This window comes from Lemur catta, chromosome 2 (assembly GCF_020740605.2).
Source record: "Lemur catta isolate mLemCat1 chromosome 2, mLemCat1.pri, whole genome shotgun sequence".
In the NCBI taxonomy this organism is placed as follows: domain Eukaryota; kingdom Metazoa; phylum Chordata; class Mammalia; order Primates; family Lemuridae; genus Lemur; species Lemur catta.
The window spans coordinates 107328412-107349300 of NC_059129.1; the positions used below are offsets into that span (position 1 = coordinate 107328412).

Here is a 20889-nt window from a genome sequence, read left to right on the forward strand (position 1 = left end):
AGCACATGATAATCTATGTAGAATATTGATGTGCGATATTTTATAGAGTATTCAGACTAAATGGGCTCACAAAAATGCAACGTACATAGAAGAAATAAAACATAAGACTATATATTTGAGTATTTATTTCATGTTTTACCTTTTTTTTAAGATCATTATAGAGATATAAGTCCTTTTATGGAATGTGTAGGTAAGGTCTGTTCTAGTAAAAATGAAGAAGAGGAAAGATTGACTTTGATGCCTCGATCACCTAGTGACTGCTCTGTGTGGGTTCAGCATAAAGTGCAAGACAGTGCTGGCTACTTAGGAGACATACAGAGGTATGTAAGACACAGCCTTAGTTCTCTTGGAGCTGCTAATGTAGAACTTGATAGTTTGAGCTGGGAAGAGTTCTTTTTCATTGACTGGTATATGATGTCAGTATCAGTTTCATCAAGTTTTAGTTAAATAAACACAGTGGCCTACAAAGTACATTTTGACATTAAAGTTAAAAAATATTGATATTCTAAGATGACTTTTGTGGAAGAAAAAAATACTAATAGTCTGGTCACCAAATAAAAGAGAATTCTTGAAAAAAAGAAGTTGACAAAGAGGAAACTTTCCAAGAGAATACAGGATAGGCCTTTGCCATGTTGGCGTTACTAGGTTCTGTTCCTGGTCCTGATGGGTAGAGGCTGTTTAAAGTTCCTCCCTCTGAGGTTGGGGACCTGGTGGACGGAAAACACTGGGTAAAAAATCAGCTAGGTTTGCTATGTGAAGTCACGACCATCTTAGTGACTAATGTTTGTGTGTGCATCTACTTTAGTATTTATAAAATTAGTTCACAAATAAGCTAATACAGTTAATTTCAATGAGATTGGCGGGCTGCCCAGTCCAATATTTAGCAGTGCTGCCCTGAGAGGACCTGCTAGTTATTCATCAGGTGAAGTTCTTAGCTTCACTGATGTTTGCTAGTGCCTCGTTATAAAAATCTTTTTTAATCTCTGAAAGTGTTTTAAAATCATAGATGAAAATGCATTCTGTAATTAAACAGTAAATTATTTGTTTATACCTTTCTTAATATTATTTGTTATAGAATATTTTGGTATTTAGTTTTACTTGCATTGGCTCACACTGTGTTGCATGAAAGAAATTACAATCTCACTCAATGTTATGATCTCAACGACTGATTAGAGAAGAAAAAAAGAAGATATTTAAATTTGGATTTTAATATATAGGTGATCTTTATTTTCAAAAGGAGTGAAGAAATTAGCAAAAGACTACCATGTTGTAGTTGCAGTATATATCAAATACTAAACATGTTTGAATCTTAAGTATAGTAAATATTCTTATCCTTTTTTACTGTTCCCACCGTACCCCCTGCAAATAAAAAAGAGAAATACTGTTATTGTCCTGGAATGTGTTTGTGGCAGGCCTTTGAGGAGAAGTAGGTAGAGGGAACTTCATCGTAGTGGATGCCATTAGTCCATTAACTGAGGGGGGCTGGATCTTTGCCGTTCTGAAGGAGTGGCTAAGGCACCTGAGGAGATTCTACAACCAGTAAACTTACTGAAAGAATGTGTCTGAGCAGAGGACAGGACAATTCTTATTACTATATTAAATGTTATCTTAGTCCATTTTCTGTTGCTTATAACAGAATACCTGAAACTGGGTAATTTATAAAGAAAAGGAATTTATTTCTTACAGTTATGGAGACTGAGGAGTCCAAGGTCAAGGGGCTGCATCTGGTGAGGACTCTGCGAAGTCCTGAAGTGGCACGGGGCATCACATGGCAAGGTGTCTGTTCGTGCTAGCTCAGGTCTTTCTTGATATTCTTGTAGGAACTACCAGTCCCATTCCCATGATAACCCATTAATTGATTAACTCATTGATCCATGAATAGATTAATCCATTCATGAGGGCAGAGCCCTCATGACCCAATCACCTCTTAAAGGCCCTGTCTCTCAATACTGGCACACTGGGGAGTAAGTTTCAACATAAGTTTTGGATGGGACAAACATTCAAACCATAGCAAATGCCTTTAGGTTTTCTTATCTTGGAATAATGTTATCTTCCTCTGTAGTGATTTATAGAATAAAACTTGGGGCAATGGGGGGGGTGTCACCAAATTATCAGCAGATGTTTGAATGACGCAGAAAAATTCTTTAGACCTCAAGTTAGTGTTCAACATGGGAGTGAGGCAAGTGTATAAGCCCATACTACCAAAAAGGAAAATTATTTTCCTATGAAATTCATATGGTGAATTAGAATGGGAAGTAGAGACTAAAATCCCAGACTTATTCATGTTTCCATTTGGTGATAGCAGTAATTAGAAATGGATATTTGAAAAAGTCTCCTCAGCTCTAATGCCCTTTTCTAACGGGAAATTTACTTTTAAAATTTATAATTTGCATTAAATGGATTTTTTAATTGAAATAATTATTCATTAAAATCTTTCTATGTGTATAGTAAATAAATGTAATCTCGAATTCTGATCATCTAACTTCAGTGTTTCACAACTTCTACTTATGTATAGAAGAGTGGTTTGGTTAGCTGATGGTGAAATGTTGCAGAAAAGAATCAAACTAGAAAGAGAAGTAGAAAGTATTGTGGATGGCATAACGAGGGACCCTTAGAATTAATAAACTCCTGCTTATAAATTCATTTGCATTTAGATAACTGAAGAAAAGGAAAAGCCACTGACCATACAGCCACATGAATACTTGCATTTTAAAATTGCCTAATACTTTTAACTTTTTCAAAGAATTGTAATATTTTCATATTTTAGCTTAGTGGAAATGCAGAGCAATGTAGAGGAGGTGTCTTACCTCATTTTAGGGGTATGGAATGGAAATTCTGAAGGTAAGAGACTTATTTTTCATTTTATAAGTAATTAGTGGCATAACTTAAATATGAAATTAACCTAAATTGGACATTTAATTCTACTTTTCTCTTTTGTGACTCCAAATTCATATTATTAAGGACTCCTACATCTCATTTTTCTGTAGATTATTATCCCTGCTATTACTCAGTACTGCCCATGAACTGTCAGCTCCCTAGAGTGTTTCTGTGCTTCCCAGGATTCTGTAACTGGCTATGCACAGATCCCCTTTCTGCAGCCCCCTCCCCTTCCACTCCTCAGTATCTCTTCTCATGCCTTGTAAGGATTCCATTGTGGAGCCTCTTCTAATTCCTGCAGAGCCCTAGGCCAATTGTTCAGTTCTCACTGGCTTCAGGTCTTTTCCCTTTACTGACTGTGTTGCTCACTTCTGCCATTTGTAGGCAAGCTCCAGCCTGTTGAAGGTGTGGATTCCAGATCCTTTTTCAGATGCCCAAAAGAGTATAAACCTGTTGGAAGAAAAGTGTTCAGAGAGCCTGTTAGAGATCACAAAGAAGACAGGGAATGGTTTTAATTTGGAAAGGGAAGAAAAGATTGTCTAGGCCATCTGTTTATTTCTTGAATGGAGTAGTTTATTCAGTTTTTAATTCAGAACAACACTGTGAATTTTAATGTGTATCTATCACCAGTGGATTTCCTTCTATTTGTTTCAACTCCCTTGGAGTATTCTGTACACATGATCTTGGTGAGTGTTGTCATCAAATGGTAGTAAACGATTGCTGAAAGAACAGAATTTGCCTCTTCAGTAATATGTAGAAGTTACAAACAATACTGATAATAAGCATGTTTTGCTTTGACATTTTATATTTGGGGATAGTTATAACCATTATATAAATATAGTCCTGTTATAAAAAATATAACAGAAGGCATACATGAAGTTAGCTTTCAGTTTTGCATACGTGTCATATCCATTGTGGATTGTGTCCATCTGCTTTGTCTTAGGATCATAAAGAGTTTGCAACTGAATGTATGTGTCTTCATGCCAAACAAACCTTTTTTATTGGTACTATTTATAGACTTACTAGTGCCTGTCTTCTCTCCAGTTAGTGTGGAAAGATAGCAGGATAATCATACTAAGGGTTTAAATTAATATTTGTGCTCTTTTAGTAGAAATTGAATAGATCCACAGTCAGTTTAAAATGCTGTCATTTACATCTTTCCATTTGAAACATTCATTGCATACATAGATGCCATAAAGTTGTAAAGCTGTTTCTTGATTAAATCAGGGCTTTTGTGTTTTCCTCATGTGTAAGGAACTTAGATACTAAGCAATAGGCATTTAACGCATGCCAGTTATACCACAAAAAAGTTGAATCATCATTTCCTAACTCTTAAAAGGAAATGGCTCACCAAGCTTGTGGGGCTGTGATATTTTTATTGATGAAGTACGCAGGCAACATATCAGCTTGCTGTCAAATGGCTATTGCAAGAAAAGTGAGGATGTTTGTTAGGAATTCCTGAAATAGGAGGTAGCAACATTATATATATATAATATATATAACATTATATATAATGTTAATTTATATATGTATAAATTTTGGTGTCAAATGTAGTAATCTGCAGATTACGTTGTGAATCTGGTACAGATTACTCATTTAGAGAAGTAACTGACTAGAAATGGGTACTTTTGTTTACAGAGTAGACCTTTAAATTGAAGTATTGAAAGGGTTATTGCATTTCTAAAGTTACTTACATCCAGAAAATTGCCTGAGTGACAAGAGACTCCACACTTACTTTTCTACTTGCTGCGGCTGCTATTTTTGTTGTTTGAATATATCTAAGGACAGACTATAAGCGATGGATTTCTAGAATTCCACAAATTCTGGGGAAAAAAACTTTTCTTAGGGCCTTTGCAGTTTGCTATCATTCCAGGAAGGTTGAATGGGACAAGACTCTCCAACCCCTTGGATAATTTTGGAATCACCTGCAGTGTTTACATTTCTCCCAAGGGGGGAAGGGTCCTGGCAGGAAGGAAAAAAGTAGCCTGAAGGGAATGTTGAACAGCTGTTTTCCATCTTCCCTCAAGAAAAAGAAGGGGAAATTGACTTAAAGCAAGTATCAAGAGGGATTTATGCTAAATACAGGGAAGTTTTTCTCAATGTTTTTATCCTTTAGGATGGATTTCTGAAGGAGACCTTCGAATTCTTCTCCGTTTAGAAAGGTTTAAATGAGGTTGCTTTGAAGGGATGTTAGAATTTTTCTTCTGGGGCTCTAATTTATGACTTCTGCTCATCTGAATTTGAAAATCTTAAGAATTAAAAATGATTTAATTGTATAAATGGAGAAGAAATGGTTAGTTTTAATGTTTTAAATAAAAGATGCCTTTACATTTTCTACTTAGCATTTTTATTAGAACAAAATATTTATTGTTTTATTGCCTGATTACATATTGATCATATGTAACATTCCTTCAACCTTTCATTTAGGTAAACAGTACAAAACTCTTCTGCTGTATGCTTTGTATGTTTTGTACTCTACTGTATGTTTTGTCACCCAAACAGGTCATTTTTCCTCACATTCCTTTTGTTATCATTTAAAAAAAAAATTTAAGAAATATCTGACAAAGATTATATACACATCAGGGTGTATAACCCAATGATTTGATATACACTGTGTAATAATTGCCACAATCAAATTAATTGACACATCCATCACCACCTTAATGTACCTTAGATCCTCATCTATATTTTTTTTTATTCTAGAAAATCTTTAAAAAAAACAGCCTTGACAGCAAACTATGGCATTCCATTTGGACTGTCATTCATATCTTTACCTTTATCTACCCCATTTTCTATGATAGAACCAGACTGGCAGCAGGAGGGAAGGGATCTCAGTGGTCACATGAATGCACGGGGCATTCATCTGCCTTGTGGTCAATATATGGAGGTTGCCCATGTCAGAGAGGATCTGGAAACTTCTCTCATACCAGGCTTCTTGCAGCAGTGTTTATGGTTAAAAGCAATCATGGTATTTTTATAAATAGATTGTGGACTTTGTTTCATTTTGTTAAGGAAGGTGGAATCCCCAGGAGAATTAATCTTGTGGTTTTTAGGCTCATGGTTCTGCTTTTTCTCAATATTAAAATCAGGTATATTAAAACTAAGGTGGAAGTATCTTGAAAGCAGTTTCATTTTGATGCAGCAAAAGGTGTTTGGAAAATGCACTGTGACCTGACACTGGGTCAGTGGGTGTGAGGGTGCCAAGAAATGGAGCTCAGCAAAGTCACTGTCGTAGGCATTTAGAGTTAAGTGTTTCACCTTAGTTTTATAGCCTGTAGTTTTAAAGCAATTTTGAAATGCTTTTCACAATTGCCTTTCTCAAAAGGAACTCCGATTTTTGGAAACACTGAAAACCTACAAAATTATCTTAGGTAAGAGTGTCTTTTGCTGGCCCCTTTAGTTTTGAGGTTATTTCTTTTGTCTTCCTCCTCTATTGTTACCTTTAGTCTTTAAAAGTTACAGCCTGTTGGTTCTACTGAGAACCCAGGAGAAATAGGGAGCAAAATAGAAATCTATCTATTACTTTTATCAATTTATTCCTTCTTAAATTACAGTGTGAAAGTTTAAAATCTATTTTTTTCCTGAGGAAACGAGTATTGTTCAGGTTGGATTTATCCTATTATCCATGTGCTCTGTTAGAGTCCTAAGATTTTTACCATTAAAATTTTTAGACTTAATGTGACTTACATAGAATTATTCTGTATAAAATTCAAATTAACAAATGGTATTTGAGTGTCTGCTATGTGAACTTTAAAGGTACAGTTTCACCTTGGCCTATTAAATTTCATCTTGCAAATTTTAGATTGTTGGACTATTTCCAGTATCTCTTTCTTGGGGAAGGTATTAATGACAGTATTTATACTACCAAACTGTCACAAAACGATAAACCCTGTGCCTAAAGAAGTTGAGTTTAGCTAGCAGTGTTAGGGTGATTATTTTACAGATCCTTCTTTGTGTGCTTGCACCTTTTTTTTCTTGTTGGTGAAGCAACCGACCTTCCATTCAGTGATTGCAAGTTTTAGAAAAGATAAATCTGTGTTACTTGGGAATGAATGCTTTGATACATAACTTTTTCCAGTGTACTTTTGAACTTGAAAAGTCAGATGAAAGAACATTATACTTTAGCAATAGAAATACTGAAAGGATTTAGTCATTCAGCAAGTATTTGCCAGGTACTTCTGTGTTTGAGGGGATATCTGGGTGGAGGGAAGGCGAGAGGCATGAAAAATAATTATGACATGGTTTCTGGCCTTGAGGAGATATAAAATCTGGTTGGAGAAGGACAACTGAGTATGAAACTTTATGAGAACAGTTAAATGCTGAAGGGAGATAAATGCATGCAGTAGGATTGCAAGAAGAAGGAGATCCAGAGGGTTCCAAGGGCAGAGAATACTCAGCTAGGAGGGGGAAGAATGAATTGGGCCTCAGGAGATTTTATGCCAAAAAGGGGAAGGGAGAAAGCATTGCCAGCAGGTCAGCCAGCAGAGCAAAGACACGGGAAGAGGAGCAAGCAGAAATGGCGAGGCTGCCAGATTGAGGCAAACGTCTTGGAAAAAGCATGGGAATTCACTCATCTCCTTTTATGACGTTCTCTTTTTTTTTTTCCCTTTCCTTCTCATATTCCTTTATTGTCCTCCACACATATTTTTTGAAGGCCCATATTGCATGTAATCAGTGGGGTTTAACACTAAAGGAAAGACAAAGCAGACCAAGGCCCTGCCTGCCAGCAGCTTATATGTGAGTAGGTGAGATCTGCCTCAAATCCCTTTTGGACCCAGAGAGGACTGAAACAATAAATGTGAGAAAGGGAGATAACATGTATATTCAAATAATTCAGTATGCATATAATTAATACTAAATGTATAGTAGAGATAATTAAAGCTGTAAACATTCTTATTCATCCCGTCTTAAGGCCCAATTCACATACTACTTCCTCAGTTCATCCTTCCTCCTTCACCCCAGCCAGAAGTGTTAACTATCCTCTGTAAATTTCAATAGTACTTTGTCATTCTCCTACAAAGTTACTTCATTTTTCTTTAGTGGTTTGCATAAATATTTTATTTCTTCCGTCATCTCATAAGATGACACAAGCACCTTTGTGGCTGGTACCATCCCTGAATTCTCAAAGAATACTGAGCAATGCATAGGTATGTTTTCAGGGGAGATCTCTGTGGAGTTGCCAGGAAAGGCTTAATTAGAGAACATTGTGTTCTTTGAGTGAGAAAAGTACCAGGTTGGGTATGGAGCAGGTGGAGAGAAGGAATCGCATGAGAGAGAGTAAAATTGGGGATAAAGGACACAGGTGTGAGTGGTACTCAAGCAAGGGTGAGCAGGTGAGTCTGAAGGGAGAGTTTATGTAGAGAGGAAATGAGTGATGAGATGGAGAAGGTGGGCCAGAGCTGGATTGTGGGACTGTTAGGTGAGAAAGTAGTTCACTTTGCTGAGGGAAATAGAGGCTCTTGAGTAGGGAAATGATGTGGTGATGGTGACTTCTTTAGTTTGTGAGGCACTTTTTGATTTGTGAGATAGTTATTTCCTGAGTAGTGTTGGTCAGACTGCCTGGGTTGGTATCTTGGCTCCTTCACTTGCTGTGTGACTGTGGGTAACTTATTTAACTGGTTTATGCCTCAGTTTCCTCTGCTGTGAAAAGGGGATGAGGAATAAATGGCAAGGATTAAATGAGTTAATGTATGTGAAATACTCAGCATAGTTCCTGGCACTTGGTAAGCACTATATATTTGTTGTTTATTGGTGTAGATGTAATAAGAATTACAATGTCTCTTTTAGAAATGAGAAAATTGTAGAGCTTAGAATTCTATATTAATTTGCTAGGACTGCAGTAACAAAGTACCAAAACTGGGTGGCTTAAACAACAAAAATTTATTGTCTCACAGTGCAGGAGGCCAGAATCCAGAATCCAGGTGTCAGTGGGCTGGTTCCTTCTGAGGTTATGAAGCCTTCCCCCAACTTCTGGTGGTTTCTGGCAATCTTTGCCATCCTTGGCTTATAGAGGCTTCACCCTGATCTCTGTCTTCTTCTTCACATGGCATTCCGTCTGTCTGTCTCCACATTTCCCCCTTTAAAAAGATAGTAGTCATATTGCAATAGGGCCTGCCCTACTCCACTATGATTTCATCCTAACCAATTACATCAGCAATGACCTATTTCCAAATAAGGTCACATTCAGAGGTATTGGGGGTTAGGATTTCAACATATGAATTTTTGTGGGGCAAAATTTAACCCTTAACAGACTCCAAGTCAGATCTTTTGAATCTGTGATACTACTGTATGGCCATGGTGTACCGAAAGGATTATAGGAAAGAGGAGGATTCTGTAGGTTTATATGATAATTGACTAATGAGCTCTCATTGGTTCTGTCTCCTGTTTGCCTGGACCTGCACCATTCCCTCGATAGCCACAGTGATGGGCGTGCCACAGAGGGCATGGCACTCTCTGTGGCTTTGTTCTGTTTGGGATTAAAGATAAGGATATTAAGATAAATTTAGAGACAATATACTTGGCACTGGATATTCTCATTCTCTCTAAATTTGGATGATATGTCACTGTCCCAGTGTACAGGTGATAAAGGAAGAACTGAATGCCTTTGGAAAGAGGCAAAACTCTTGAAGTAAGTATCAGTGGTGAGGATTTTACTAAGGAGTCAGTTGGAGAGGAATAAGTGGGTAGGGGTACCGCTGTGCATTAAGATAGAAGTTGATACTTAACGGTAGGGATTGGGTAAATGGACAAATAGGACTGAGCTTTCTTAAGTCACTGAAGAAGTTAGAAATATCCCCAAAGCAATAGAATTTACCTGTGAAGACTACAAAGAGTTCATAGAGAATACATAGACAAATGGTGATTTCAAATGAGGAAAGTGCCAGGAGAGTCCTAGAGAGTCAGTTAGAGAACTAAGGTGTCTCCAGGCATTGACGAGGCTGGCTCCATCTTGCTTGTGGACTGGGAGAATGTGAGATTTGGCCTCCAAGGGAGAGCACAATAAAGGACAAGGTGTCATTGAAAGAGTCAGTTACTTTATAAAATATTTAATTTTCAAGGATCCTAAGTGACATTCCCCTCCGCGGCTCCCTGCCACCCTCATTTAACTCAGGAGTGACCTGACAGGTGGTCATCTAGTCTTCATATCCATTTAGGACAAAACATGAGAAGAAGTTCTGACAAAGATTAGTACAAGAGGGAGTTTCTTCAGCATGGACAAAGAGGAATTCATCAGGTTTGACCAAAAGAAGCAGCTAGGGAGAATCTGGCTGTGAGTAGACATGGGTGAGATGGGTAGATGTTTATAAAAGTGTGGGTAGAGAAGTATATGGGGGGAAAGGTGAAAGCCTTGATTAAGAGATGCAAAGAATGGGGGTAACACTACCAGAGTAGGATCCTAAAGACAATAAAATATACACAGTTGATTCTCCAAGACAAGGATCAAGGATACAGACTTTGAGTTAAGCATTCATGACCTTGTACGTGCACACAGACATAAATGTTAAATATCTGGCCATGTGTCAGGCTCTAAGTTGGAGTATTTTTTAAAAAATTCATAATTATTAAGTACCTTTTATATGCCAGTCATGGCTCTGAGCACCTTGCTCAAATTATCATTCATCTTTCCTACAGTCCTGGGACATGGGCATTTCCATTGTCATGTTACAGATACGGAACTGAGCTGGAGCATGTTTTTCATCCTGTGGATCCGTGGCCATCAATTCAGAGATCATTCTCTTGTTCCACGTCGTGTGTGTATTTACCAGCCATCTAGTAATGCTTTGCTTTTCCTCAATAATTATTTCCTGACTGGTAACACTTTATACATAGAGCTTAATACGCACTGTAAGAAGTTTTTGTGTTTTTTTTTTTTTACGACAAAATAATAGGAATGGTGTAGGTGTAGAAGAAATAATAATTAGAGTGTATCCTTATTCTTTTGAATTCTCTAGGTACAAGAAAAGTTAGCAATAGAGAAAGATTTTTTTTACACTGCAAATAGTAACACTAATAAAGCCCTCATACCAAACTGTTAAAAAAATAATCATAATCCTTGGGAATATGTTTAGAAGTGGGCACATGAAGGGAATCACCTTAAATTTCAAAACAGAACAACCTAAGTTAAAGTCTTAGCACAGGAACAATCATCCAGCGGAAGGGAAGACGTGGCTGGTCTGGGCATGGGTAGGCGAGGCAGAGTGGTGAGATGTCTAGTGGCATGCAAGGTGCTGAATGTTTTGAGGTGGCATTTACAAAAAGACCCTAAGAAGACTCATGAAAACCACCCATGGAATGTCACGAAATAACAAGGGACATTCAGGGAGTAGAATGCGGTCAGAGGCATGTTAGGCACATTAATAATGGCATAGAGAGACTGGGGATAAAGCGAGCCACCTAGCAGACCGGGCTGGACTTAGTGAGAGCCTTGTGCCGCAGGGAGGGTAGGCAGGGCCCTGGGTATGACCAAAGCTCAGTCGACTCTATAAAAATCACCCTGGGTAACCTGAAGGTTCAATCAGTGTAGTACGTTTCACCTCTACATGGTTTGTCTTGGTACACAAAGATTTTTATTGCTTCTTTTTATGTAATTATATTTATGTAGTTGTATAATTGTCCCTGAGTATTTAAAGGTTTACATCTTGACATGTTAGTTAAATTTATCCATTCAGGATGTATGTTCTGAGTGTTTATTAAGTGATAGGCCTTCTTTTAGGTGCTGGGGATATAGCACAAAGCAAAGTGCCCTCCTGGAGCTTACATTCTAGGGCATGGGAGTCAGGCACACATAAGAAATAAGTGAATTATATAGTAGATTAGAAGGTCGTAAGTGCCATGAAGAAAAATAAAATCCAAAGGGAGTTAGGGAATGGTGGTGGTTGGGTGTGGTAAGGATGTAATTTAAATAAGATGGTCTTTGCTAGCCTCAGTGAGAAAATGACATTTGGGCAAATACTTAAAGGGGATGAGGGAGCAAGGCTTGTGGATATCTAGGGGATTCAAGGCAGAAGAAACAAGTGTATAGGAACTGAGGAGGGAACATACAGGAAAAGCAAGGAGGCCAGCATGGCTGGAGCAGAGAGGGAGAGAGGCACAGGGCATGTTGTAAGACATAAGGCAGAGCAGTAACATGGCCAGACCATGTAGGGCCTTGAGAACGGTTATCAGGACTTTGGTGCTTACTCTGAATGAGATGGGATGCCACTGCAGCAGAGCAGTGTCATAATCTGAATTGCATTGAACGGGATCACTCTGGCTCCTTTGTTAAGAATGCCCTTAGGGAAGTAAGAGTGAAGACAGGAAGACTAATTTGGAGCCTGCTACAGGCAAGACATGTGTGGCTTAGGCCCCTTGTGGTGGTGAAAGTGGCTGGAATCTGGATGGATTTTGGGGTAGAGCCAACGGAATTTGCTGATGGTTTGGATATGGAGAGGGAGGTGGGTAGGGAGGAGATGAGGGGGAGTTTGTGCCTGAATTGCTGGCAGGGTTGGTTGCCGGTAACTGAGATGGGGAAGTCTGAGAAGCAGTGCTTGTGTCTTTGGGTTAATTACATCTGTGTGTCATTGTTTCAGAAACCGAGTCTGCGGTATTCTGAATTTCATTATGATTCATAGGAGAACATTTGGAAAGTATTCAGGGATTTAGATGCCAAACAATTCACAGATTTTAGTCTGTGAGACAAAAATGAGAATCAAAATAAGTACATATAAAAATGTTTAAAAATGTGAAAGACAGCAAAAAGAGCAAATTTTAGCACTGAGTGGGTATTTGAAGACTGAAAAAAGGGGAAGAATGCTTGAATATAGGTAAGGGATGTAAAAGAGCTTCATGTATAGTGATAAAAGCATCAGTCCATGTATACTCATCCAGTAAATGCAAATTTCATTATAGGTTTAGTGCCAGTAAAGTTATAGGTTTAATGCCAGTAAATTACTTTCCCATAAATTTTCTTTAAGCCTTTTGATTAACATCTACATATTTCATTTTTGGATAATTTCTAAAACTTTCAAAAAATGTCTAAGTCCCATGTATTCTGCTGTGTCGTTTGCTTCAGCAGCAATGTTCTTGGGCAGAATCATTTTTCTGGGTATAAGTCAGAGAAAAATAGCAAAAGTTGAATAAAAAAAAAGATTTGGTGAAAGTATCATATTTTCTTTTCTTTTCTAATAGGACAGAGTATTATGGCAAGACTCATAATTCTCACAGGAATGTAGCTGATTCAACTAAAAAGAGGAGAAAGGGCACGTATGTAGGTGGGAGTCCCTGAGACCACCATCAGGCTTGGTGATTCACCAGAAGGACTCACAACATTGACTATCAGCATGGTTATGGTTTAAACAGCCAAAGGGTACAGATTAAAATCAGCAAAGGGAAAAGGCACATGGGGTGAAGTTCAGGAGAAACTAGGTGTAACCTTCCAGGTGTTCTCTTCTAGTGGAGTTGCACTCCCAGCAATAATGTGTAACAACTTGTGCAAAGTTTTACTAGCCAGGGAAGCTCACCTGAGCCTTGGTGTCCTGGACTTTCATTGGAATTCTGTCATGTAGCCACGCAGTACCTGTATGACTGATTTAGCTACTTAGCCTTCAGTCTCCCCAGAGCAAAGACAGGAGTTTATCAGAAGTCACTTTGTTAACTAAACTGTCTGATCAGATAGGTACCATATGACCCAAGGCTTCCTGCATATAAAAAAGTTTTTGTCGGGCAGAATATTCCAAGGGCTCTCAGAGTTCATCTCCCATGAGCTGGTCAAGGGCAGTCCTGAAGACAGGCTTCTTTTGACAATGTGTAGGGTTTGAGCAAATCAGGCCTGCTGAGTTAACCCTTTCCCACATAGCATGGAAGGTCCCTGAACATGGTATTAGTGCCACTTAGAGCCATTATTATTATTAAAGGGTAAGCTTATAGGATCTGATCCTGGAAGAGATGATAGAAGGACATATCCAAAATATACATAGTTTGAAGAAGGATTTAGCTAAATTCATTAAGGAGTGAACCAGAGGAGATGACATAAGAGAGGTTAGACATATTTTGTAATACTTCCTCTGAAAATCTACAATTGATGTCATGACTAATCCACAGAAGTTTGTAGAAAAAGGGCTAGAAGAACAAAGAAGCTGACCTGCAAGTATAGGTGATATCGACTGGATTCAAGAAAGAGGTCAAAGGGAGGAAAGTTAGCCTGGAGGTGGATATTGAATCCTAGAACAAAGTCTCAGTCAGGAATCTATTTTAAAAATGCAAAGTAATGAAATGTTGCTTTTGGCGGGGTAGGTAGGGGGAAGCTTGTCTTTGGTGAGAACACTGGACGTAGAAGAAAAAGGATAGGAAGGAATGGAAGACGATTTCCAAATAATCAGTTTGAGTAAATACAGTGAAGAAGAATTTAAGAAAGTTTTGAATGGAAGATCAGCTTAGTGTTAGTTGTAAGACAGCACCTTGGGCAGCAAGTTCTAAGGAAGGAGGTGGAAGAGAGCATAGTAGTGCACAGTCAGGCCCCCTTCACATGCTGCTGTGCAGCCGTGTATTTGTGAGAAGTCCCAGGCTTGAGCCACTGGAGGCTGCTCACAGGGAGAGAGGAAGTGAGGCGTAATGGTTAAAATCTTGACTCAGACTCAGACCTGGAGTCAAAAATAAACCTAAGCACTCATGGAGCAATGCTGAGTAAGTTATTTAAGCATTCTAAATCTCATCTCATCTATTTCATGCAAAACCACCCTATAAAATAATTTTGGAGATTAAATATTATGGGAAATGAGCATGTTTTGCACACACAGGACAAGTGATAACTATTTTCTGGGAAGGAAGCATAGGAGGGATTTGCCACAGAAGTATTAGGAGAAGCAGGAGAATGTGGTATACTGGAAACTAACTTCCGAAATTGCCAGAGAAGAGGGAAAATGCTATAAAATAATCATGTGTGGTGAGAGATTTTGGAGAGTGAGCACCAGGAAAAGGCCACTGGGTTTCTCTAAGGGATTTTGAAAGAGGCCTTGGCCTGAGCAGCTTTAATTAGTATACTAGTCAGGGTTCTCCAGAGAAACATAACCAGTAGATCTATATCTACGTCTACATCTATCTACCTACGTATCTATCTATATCTAGAAAGATTATTATGGGAATTGGCTCATGTAATTATGGATGCTGGGAGGTTGCACGATTTGCCGCCTGCAAGCTGGAGACCCAGGAAAGCTGGTGGTGTAGGTCTAGCCTGAGTCTGAAGGCCTGAGAACAAAGGAACACTGAAGGTGACAGTGCGAGCCCAAGAACAGGAGAAGAGTAATGTTCCTGCTCAAGTAGTCTGGCAGTAGAGAAAAATGCCCTCTTTCTCTGCCTTTTTGTTCTATCTGGGCCCTCCATAGATTGAATGGGGCCCACCCACATTGGGGAGGGCAATCTGCTTTACTCAGTCTCCCGATTCAAATGCTAATCTCTTCTAGAAATCTCCTGGTAGACACATCCAGAAATAAAGTTTGACCTCATATCCCCAAACCCTATGACTCAGTCAAGTTGACACATATAATTAACCATCACAACTGGTAAAAAATGAAGTCACATATCTAAAAATTAAGAGGGGAGAGTTGGGAGTTGGTGATACAGAATTAAAGATAGTTTTATGTATACATTCAAGGAGTTACATTACCAATTGAAAGGTAATGTACATTGGCATTTGTGGGAAGTAGAAAATGTGTTCTGCATATTACCTGATTAAACATCAGGTTGTTAAAAATTATATTTACGTTCATAAGTAATTTTTTCATCAGGACTGATGTTTCTACATTTAGGATGTTTTTGTGACTGTGTAAGCACATATATATCAGTATGATGTATCAGTAAGCTTTATGTATATACAGAAACTTTGAGGAAGTAATAGTATTAGATTTGAAGACTTTTTTCCTCAGATGTGTTCAGTTACTTGGAATATGTAGTTTGAAAGTTATAAACGTGCAGTTGAGCAGGAAGAAGGAGAAACCTCTTGGCATCAAATACTTTATTATTTGTCAAAGTATTTGATATTTTTAGTCTCTTGAGGAGACTGGAAGGTTGTGAATAAACAATGCATTGTACCTATTTTAAAAATGACATTCTCTGAGTGATAGTTTGTGGGCGTTTCCTCCTGGGGTCGTGGCGTACTTCCTCTCAGTTGGACTGACCTTGGCATTTTCATTGAGAAGATGTCGATGGCTGCTGGTATTAATGGAACACTTTCTAACTCCCGGGTATCTTTTTAACACTTTGAGTGTATCAGCTAATTTAAGCTTCACAGAAACCCTGTGAAAAAGGTACTATTATTTTATCCATTTTACAGAGGAGGAAACAGGAATGTGACTAAGGATGTGATGGCGCTAGGATTCAAACTCCCCCATGAGTCTGGCTCCACTAATTGTGTTCTGAGGTGTATAATAACTACCATTTGTTTTTGAACACTTACCATAAAGTGGCAAGTGCTTTATAGGTGTTATCGCATTTAATCTCCCAACCAGTTAATGAGACAAATAGCATTTTATCTTCATTTTAAGTGAGGAAATCCGTTTAGATGGTTAGCTTCTCCAAAGTCACACAGCGCTGAACAAATCCTTCTGACCCCCCAGCCAGCCCTCTTAACCACCTCACTAGTCTGCCTTCATGAATCTATGGCAGGAAGGAAATTTTTACTTTAGTTTCTGTGAGCATGTCATAATTTAGTTTAACTGTTATTGGAAACTGTGTACAAGGTTGGGATTTAGCTGTTGGCTTCATTATCTTTATTCATCCCCTTTGCTTAATTTTTTAGCCAGTAGTGCCACGAAAGTGTGTTTTTGTAGTCAAAGCTATTGCTCAGAAAGCTGTAGCTGGTCCTTCAGACCCCAGAAAATCTTTGGTTACTTACTGTTTAGGGAAACTTTGAAAAAAAAGATCGCAGATTTTCTTTTGGGACCAGGTACAATAGGTTTAACAAATTGCTTTGGACTAAGGGAGAAGGCCTAATCATCCTTATTACCAGGCAGAGTAATACGATGCTGCAGTATTAAAAAACCTCAGAAACACCAGTTTCTTAGATTTTTATCATATAGTTGTTTAGGGAAAGATATAGTTTTTCTTTTTCACTTTGTGTCTTCAATGCCTAACGTAGTTCCTGGATTTCATGGCTGTTTAATATACAGTAGAATTCATTAATATTTACAAGAAATTCTTATTCCCAATGTGGATAGGGAATTGATATTCCAATTCTGGGTAACAATGCATTGTAATGCATAACATGCATAAATTACTACTTTTAAAAAGATTCAAGATACAAAAAAATACACTTCATTATACTCAATATTAAATTATTCTAAAAATGATACTAGAATAAAATATTCCCAAAATACTTTGGGATATTGTGTTCTGAGACCATCATTAAGAAAATCAATTAAATTGTAATCAAAAAGTACCAATCAAGCCCAAGTACAGGGGCTCATGCCTATAATCCTAACACTTTGGGAGGTTGAGGTACGAGGATTACTGGAGCCCAGGAGTTTGAGGTTGCAGTGAGCTATGATGACACCACTGCACTCTAGTCTGGGAGATAGAGCAAAACCCTGTCTCAAAAAAAAGTGCCAATCAGAAGATGTCCAATTGTTAGACTGCTAGATAAGCTAGAATTTATTTATATCCTAGCTTAGAAAGTATAACCATTTCATTTACTCTTTGTCTTTTTGTAAGCAAAATTAAGTACCCCAGTAGTTTCATCAGTGAGTTTGTACACTTCTACCTCTACCCTGTTTTCTCTTTGTCTCTATGAAAATGATACAGATTTTATTTCCTTTCTGCATTCTAAACGACAACCACTCTCTCAAAAGCTGGATCTCAATGGTTCTTAGCCCTATAGTAATGTGCACCATGCAAACATCTGCTACTAAACTATGCATTTAGTTTGATGGCCACTAAGTTACTCATTCAGGTGACCTCTGGTGAATGGGGCATGGAGCCTTTAGAGTTGACATCAGAAAACATCTGTGGCCATTTTAAACATAATTTAGATGCATTATTCTTCTCACATAAGAAAGTTATAAAGTTATCACTGACGTTGGAAAGAAACCGAGCTTCACATTTTACTATGAGGAAATGTGGTATCTTCACGAAAACCGTCTAGGGGATGATGATAGAAATGTTCTTTGATGGCCCAGTGCTGCACTTAACGTAAAACCTGACCTAAAGTTTCCCTAATGTTACGTGTGAAGGTGATGAACACCATTATTATACGTGCTGTGGTTTTGCTGCGGGGGCTCAGGGTTCTAATTACTTCTTTAGCAATGTGTGTAAATTCCTGGGCGTTCCATATGCTATCATTGCATATTGTGGATTTTTGTTTGGAAATTATGTTTTGGGGAGAAAAAGGAATTTCATTTTGGTTAAGGGCACTCAGTTTTTAAGATTTTCTTTATTGGACGAGTCCACAGGGTTTACACATCAGGGAGTATAATTTTAAGGAATGATTGTATAGTACCAAAACCGTATGTTTTCTTAGGATTTGTTGTAGTTAAGAATAAAGTTAGATTGATTTCACTATAAAAATTTACGAAGGACAAAACGATATGGAAATGGCAAATAATTACCAACATACTGGTTATTCAAAAGTGTCAGGATAAAATCGGAAACACAATCCACACTTTTCATGTCTCACACAAATATGCACTTACCAACTCTGGAGATAATCAAATCAAACACAGGGCTGACAGAAGCCCCGCACTTACACCCCGCACAGAAAGCTCAACTACAAGGGAGGATTCTGTTGTTAATGCGTGAAACTTGCTCTGGTTCTGAAAATAAGGGTGAAAGCATAGTGGAATAATAGTTAAAAAAACACTTTCTTTATAGGCTCTAGTACCAAGTAGTGGAAATGTCAAGTTTACTGGGCCTCAGTATACTTCTGTCTGTGAAACTATCCTATGCTTAAGGATGCAGATATCAACCTTATGACAATTATGGTGAAAAGTGCTACAAAAAAATACCAAATAGTTCTCAACCTAGTGGTTATTTCAAAAGTTGTGCCGCCCACCTCTTGGAAAGATGGAGTTACTTTGGCCTAGACTTCGATTGGTCTAGAGAAGGAATTGCCATTCCTAGCTGATGAAGCAAATGATTCTGAAAAGAACGGTGAAAAGTGCGGATCCAGGTCACCTCTCACACAAATGTGCACTTCTCATGTCTGCCAGTAATCCAATCAAACCCAGGACTGACAGAGGCCCCGCACTTGCCACCCCAGAAAAATATCGCACCTCCAAGCAAGGATTCTTATGCTAAAGGGTGAAAAGTGCTCCAGTCCTTGAAATAATGGTGAAAGGATGGCGAAACAATACTGAAAGCAATGGTTTCTGCAAAGGCTCTAGTACCACGTATGAGAAATACCAAGTAACCTGGGCCTCAGGAGAGTTTTCTCTGCGAAAACCACCGTAGGCTGAAGGATGCAGAGACCAACCCTATCACTATTATTGGGAAAAACGCTATAAAAAATGGAAAATAATTATCAACATACTGGTTATTTCAAAAGTGTCAGACCAAAATCTGAAACAGGATCTGCACTTTCACGTCTCACACAAATGTGCACCTCTCATCTCTGGAGATAATCAAATCAAAGCCAGGACTGACAGAGGCCCTGCCCTTATACCCCACACGGAAATCTCCACTACAACAGAGGATTCCTATGCTACTGGGTGAAAACTGCTCCTGTTCTTAAAATAATGGTGAAAGGATGGTGGAATAATACTTAAAAGACTGATTTCTTCAAAGGCTCTAGTAGCAAGTATTGGAAATGCCAAGTTAGCCGGGCCTCAGCATAGTTTTGTCTGCGAAACCACCTTCGGTTTAGGGATGCAGAGGCCAATTTTATGGCAATGACGGTGTAGAGTGGTATAAAAAACGGCAAGTAATTCTCAACCTAGTGGCTATTCCAAAAGTTCTGCCACAGAGCGCTTGGAAAAATCCAGTTACCTGGGCCTAGCCTTAGATTGGTCTGGAGACCCAGTCGCGATTCCCAGCTGATGAATCACATGATTCTGAAAGGAACGGTGAAAAGTGCGGATCCTGTTTCCGTCTTTAGACTGAAACAGGATCCGCACTGTTCACCTCTCACACAAATGCTCCCTTCTCATGTCTGGCGGTAGTCCAATCAAAGCCAGGACTGACAGAGGCACCGCCCTGGCCACCCCAGAAAAATATCTCATCTCCAAAGAAGGATTCTTATGCTAAGGGTTGAGAAGCGCTCCCGTTCTTGAAAGAATGGTGAAAGGATGGTGAAATAATACTGAAAACAATCTTCTCTTCAAAGGCTCTAGTGCCAGGTATGGGACATACCAAGTTACTGGGCCGCGGTAGAGTTTTCTGTGCGAAAAGAATCATAGGCTTAAGAATGCAGAGACCAACCTTATCACTATGACGGTGAAAAACGCTATGGAATTGGCAAATAATTGCCAACATACTGGTTATTTCAAAAGTGTCAGCATAAAATCGGAAACACGATCCACACTTTTCACGTCTCACACAAATATGCACTTAGCAACTCTGGAGATAATCAAATCAAACACAGGGCTGACAGAAGCCCCGCACTTACACCCCGCACAGAAAGCTCAACTACAAGGGAGGATTCTGATGCTAATGGCTGAAACTTGCTCTGCTTCTGAAGATAAGGGTGAAACCATAGTGGAATAACACTTAAAAGAACACTTTCTTTATAGGCTCTGGTACCGAGTATTGGAAATGCCAAGTTTACTGGGCCTCAGCATACTTTGGTCTGTGAAAACTATCCTATGCTTAAGGATGCAGAGACCGACCTTATGACAATTATGGTGAAAAATGCTACAAAAAAGTACCAAATAGTTCTCCAACTAGTGGTTATTTCGAAAGTTGTGCCGCCCACCTCTTGGAAAGATCGAGTTACTTTGGCCTAGACTTCGATTGGTCTAGAGAAGGAATCGCCATTCCTAGCTGATGAAGCAAATGATTCTGAAAAGAATGGTGAACAGTGCGGATCCTGTTTCCGTCTTTAGACGGAAA

General features: G+C 38.6%; 1 pseudogene; it reads right to left on the minus strand.

Moving 5' to 3' along the window:
• Positions 1-1672: 1672 nt before the first annotated feature.
• The window catches only part of LOC123633192, a 155307-nt pseudogene continuing 136090 nt past the window's right edge, over positions 1673-20889 (minus strand).